Here is a 5,793-nt window from a genome sequence, read left to right as displayed (position 1 = left end):
CAAACCGCCATCCTTGTCTTCACGAGAGGATGTGTGGGTCCGCACGAGGCTTGGATGGGCCAGAAGTTCGGATTAGGTTTCCAGGGTGACCCAGTGTATGGGGCTGAGACCTATGCAGACTTGCCATGGTAACCATACCAGGTTGTGTGATGACACTTGTCCCTACGTTCGCTAGTGTGTTGTCATTTTGTCCTGTTTTGAGTACCTTTGTGAGTCATCCTTTTTGTCTCTGCCCTTGTGAGTGTCGGTTTCATGTTAGACCTTGGGTGGTGATGGCTCAGTTTTATGGATGCTCTTCTGGACCTTTGTTTTAGCTTTGATTATGTTTAGTTGGATCCTGTTCTTCTCAGGGATCGTTTATGTATTAATTGACCGATGCGGTCATTGTATATTGTTTATGTTTCGCCTTGATGGCCGGATTGTAATGGTGTAACCTCTTGTATTCTTAACTTTATTAATTATCAGAGGGGTCTTGCAGTTGCATAGACCCGGAGATGTAGCCCTTTAGGGGTGAACTCCGAGATCATTATGGTGTTATGTGATGTATTCTCTTATGTTTCCTTTATTCAGCTTTATCATGTATGATTAGCATATGTTAGAATGGTTAAGTGGATAAATGGAATTAGCTTTAAATTCTTATTTGCAGTTCTTTCTTGTATGCCATGTCGATCGAATGCACAAGTAGTTTAGATGAGAATCATTGTAGATGCTTTTATGTAATCATCTCTTTAATGCAATGAATTGGAATATGAAAGAATGTAACTTAGAGTAATGGATTATACTCAGTGTTGTTAAGGAATTTAAATATGCTTGGAAAGATCTCTTATGATTTTGATGAAATCCTAGTGTATTAGAATGTTAGATGTATGATTTGTAATTTTAAATGAAAATCTTGAATGAAGATTATGAATGGATCTTAATGATGAATCCTTGCTTGTGATTTATATTTCCATCTTTTGGAAGAAAATTATCCTGATTAAGAATTATCTCGTTGTTAAGATAATTAGCTTATTGGATTAATTGTGTGAGTTAAGCGAATTGTGATATTTAAGTAATCTCGTTGGGAAACTCTTTAGGTGTTAGTTGATGTCTTCCGCTATGTAATCTGAATCTTTGATATCTTGTTGCACCTTATGTGTTGTAACTTTAAAAAAAATAAAAAAATTTTGCACTCTATTCTTGTGTTATGGCTTAATCCCTTCGGGGTTTCCTGGCGGGGCATTACAGATAAATTCCAATTAAAGCCTGATTGAATGCATTGAGATTATAAGTCTGAGTTTGCATTGGAGATAAAATTAGTTGATTCCATGCACATTCCTCTTATTTGCTTAAGATTTTTATTAGAATAAGCCTCTTCAATGCAACTAAACCTCTTTCCTCAAGATTTTTATGAGTTTTAATTTTAGAGAAAATGATTTATTCAATTTAATTGCTTTTATTGCTTTTCTGAGATTTCTCAAGTTGTCTTAATTTTAGAAAAAAAATATCTCAAAGTTGATTTCTTTTCAAAATTTAATTCCTTTTTGTAAATTAATTCCTTTTTAAAAAAATTAATTCATTTTTGAAAATTAATTCCCTTTTTTAAAATTAATTCCTTTTTGACGATTTAATGGTAAATTTATTTATTAATTAAATATGCTAGGATATTTAATTAAATAAATAGAATAATTGATTAAAATGATTTAATTGGTATGATTAATTAATTAAATAAACATTTAATTAATTTAAAATGATTTATTTGCCATGTGACATTGATGATTAAGGCATTAATTAATTAGATGCTCAAGATTGATTTAATTGTTTTTGGTTAGGACCTTGGTGATGTAGTCGAGATTAGGGGCCCATGGTTTAGGTGAGCATTTTTAGGGTATTACATTTTCCCCTCTTTGAATTGATGTGTGAGAAATGCATTGATTCAAAGAATAGTTGATGTCAAGTAGAAATCAGTTCTGAACTTGATAGATCACAAACCGATGAAGAGTGAGATGTTCAGCTTGATTTAAAGCGATGAAAATGAATAGATTGATTAAAGTGATACTAATCCTAAACTTGATTTAACTAAGACTAATGAAGAGCAAGATACCATTCTTGAACATGATGGATCAAGATGAGGGTACCGATCTAGAACTTGATTGAACTAGAATTGATTAAGCAAAGAGATAAAACTGATTCCGAACTTGATTGAACAAGAACTGATTAGTGAGACAAAATGTCTAGCTTGATTTGATGTGATGAAAATGAACACCGATTTGAATTTTGATTCAGATGAGGACAAAATTGATATGCCCCTAGAGATTTTTTTCTTTGATATGATGTAGTTTAGTTAAGATGCCCCTAGCAATGAGGTCTTATTTGATGAGATTTTCTGCTCAACTTTTGATGAAGTTTTTGAAAAATTTCTTGACTATTTTGATGATGTAATCACTGATAATGTTGATGTAATGAGTATGCCCCCTCAAGAGAGAAATCAAAAGATAGCAAGATTGCAGTGATATTAGGCAATTTTGTTTAATAATTTTGCAATAATAATCTGAGCACGAAGATTAATGTAAGAATTAATTTGAAATTAGAGTTGATTCAAAAAAGATTTGAGCACAAAATGATGCAAAGATTGACCTGAATATGAAAGTGCCAAGTGGTCAACATTGTGAGAATTTGACTAGAAAATTGACATCAAATTTCGATTTTGATCCCGAAAATGGACTTAGGATGGTCAGATAAAGTAAAGTTATCATGCTGAAATCACTTGAAATGCACAAAATTTTGGGTGAATGCAACCTAAAACTTAGTCACTGGATTTGGTATTCTTAATTGTCATCACTAAGCATTTTAAAATGTTAGAGACAGACATAAGCACCAAGGCACAAAGAGCCAGGATGACCTGAATGTCATGTCCTTTTGATTTAGCAAGTGAACATAAGCACCAAGGCATAAAGAGCCAGGATGACCTGAATGTTTCTTATCTGCAAATACACCAGACAAAGAAGAGTTCCTTTCTATTCATATGTAATATTGATTATCTTGTCCACAATGACCTTTTTATCATTCATATCCTAGGACAGATTAAGCATTCATCCTGATTACACAATAAATAATTTTACTCAAAATAAAAAAGGAAATGATTCCAACCTCCTTGTACCATACAAATAAATGGATTCGAGGTATGTGTGAAAATTTCACCTTGATGTGAAGGCACTAAACATAGACACCCAACTTATGAGATGTTTTTAGATCATCAGAATCACTCCTACAAGAAGAAAACAAAGAAAAGTATTATGCCCCCAGTCCTTGCTCCTCTTAGTCAAGATAGACTTCCTTGAGTTACTCAGAGGGAATAATAAATGACAACCAATTTAAAAGACAAAATACAAAGAAAATTTCAATAATATCTCAAATAGTGTTTAGTGATTGTTTTCATTGTTCTTGTTTTGTCTGCTTACTCAGTGGTAAAACCCTGCAATGGTTAGGAGATAAGTAGCTGACTCAGATTGGATGACCTGGTACTACCAACAAAAAGATGAATTAGTTAAATTTCTTAGGAAATTTAGATAGATTAGTTGATTACCCTAAGACTAGGACATTGATCGATTTCAAGCCATGAGGGTTCCAAGAAGAACTAGGGTGTCACAAAAGCGACTGAATGATATGTACAAGCTAAAGCAAAGATGCATGAAAGCAAGAAATAAAACATGAAATGCCAAATTTGCATTGATAGATGGAGCACTTCAGTACAAGAGGCAATTGTTTACCAGGTTTTCACCTTCTTGGCAGATTTTGTTTTCCACTACCAAGGTGCCTATTTACCAAGTTTTCACCTAGTCATTTGATTTTTTTAATTTTTTAATTTTTTAATTTTTTTGGGGGACTTTTTAACTATACAAGTTGCTGAAGAAAAGAATTCTAAGTGTAGAATTTCTTCAACTGAATGGTGTTGATCGGTTCATAGAGTTGTTCTCCTTTCGATGTTGAGAGTTGATAAGCACTAGAGCCAAAGGCTATAGTAACAATGTAGGGACCCAACCAGTTGGATTCAAACTTCCCTTTTTGATCCCAATGTTGTTGATTTTTAGGATTCTCTCTCAAAACAAGGTCACCAATCTAAAATTCTCTATGTTGAACTTTCTTGTTATAACCTCTAGACATTCTCTTTTGGTAATCTCTGAGATGATAAAATGCCACTTGCCGACATTCATCCAACAATTCTAGTTCTTGCAATCTAGATATTCTATAATCTTCATTAGTAATAAGACCTTGCAAAGAAACTCTCAAAGAAGGAATTTCAACCTCAATAAGCAAGACTTCTTCGGCCCCATACACAAAAGCAAAAGGTGTAGCCCCAGTAGGTGTTCTGATGCTTGTTCTATAAGCCCACAATGTCGGATTGAGTTACAGATGGCAATCCTTTGCAGATTTGTTGACCATTCTATGCAAGATAGTCAGTAGATTTTTGTTAGATGCTTTAACCTGTCCATTACCTTGAGGGTAGTATATAGAAGACCAATTTTGTTTGATTTTGAACTTATCATAGAGCTCATCTAGATCCTTGTTTTTGAACTGCCCTCCATTGTCAGTCACAATTGAAGAAGGGATTCTTGCAAAAAATCGTATGAATTTATGCAAGGTATAGGACAAGAATTTAAGGTTTTTTGTATGCTATGTTGTTAATTATTGTATGATGCAGTGGGAAAACTCGTACGACTATCTTTTTTCTTGTATGGCTCTATAAGAAATATTGTATCTATTGGCATTATACACTCAGATGAGAATAGTTGGTGATGTCATTGATGGCAACCAATTGGTAATATGGTTCACAAGTTACACCAGCAACAAACATCATCTACTGGAACTGATAGGCACAACAAAGATTATTCTCACTGGCATCCAATCTACACCGATAGAAGATCTTACCGACAATCCTAGCTAACATAGAAATTATATTGTTTTGTATTGTAATATTATTTGTATAGCCGACATGATGTACTGTAAAGACTCATATATGTATGAGATATTGTAGGTCATTTTGTAGGTATGTAAGCGAAGTAAGGTTATGTAACTAGGTAATGAATGCAAGTGGTATATGAGAGAGAATAACTATATATGCATTATGATGTAATTATTTTATGAGAGAATAAGAGCAGAGCAGAGTGAAGAAAGGTTTATGGCAAAGGTAACCGACAGAGATTAAACAGGTACTGAATCCAGCATTGCAGATGTTATTTTGAGAAGTACATTGTCATTGGATTTAATCATCCAATTTGTACTCAGTGTGACTCCTTTTTGTGATTGAGCAGTGAGCTCTAGGTTGTTGGCCTTCTTGCATGTGCAGGCCCCTATTGTATAAGTAATATTTATTCATATTGGCCAGTGAGTAAATATTGTGGGTCACAAATCTCACCAAGGTTTTTCCCCTACCGGATTTCCTTGCCAAAAATATCTATGTTATGGTGTGCATTGATGGTTATACTATTATTTCTCTTTATTGCATTATTACTTGTTTACCGGTATATTAATTTTGGTTATAAAGTTGCAAATAAGCTTAAATCTTTTGTTAACCGGTTAGATATTGACTCACCTCCCACTCTCAGTGTCTTTGGGACTGGTCAAGTATCTAACAATTGGTACCAGAGCCTAGTCCTCTATTTGCAGAAGCCTAACATCTTGAGGAAGATTTTGAAACTGGTACCAATGGAAAGTTTGAGACAATAGTTGGAAGGAGCTCTTGAAGATTTTGATGTAGAAAAATTGAAGAATATCAAATTGGAAGTTGAACTTAGAACTAGTCAGGAATTCATC

Source organism: Cryptomeria japonica, chromosome 6 (assembly GCF_030272615.1).
Source record: "Cryptomeria japonica chromosome 6, Sugi_1.0, whole genome shotgun sequence".
NCBI lineage: Eukaryota > Viridiplantae > Streptophyta > Pinopsida > Cupressales > Cupressaceae > Cryptomeria > Cryptomeria japonica.
This window is presented reverse-complemented; position numbering follows the sequence as displayed.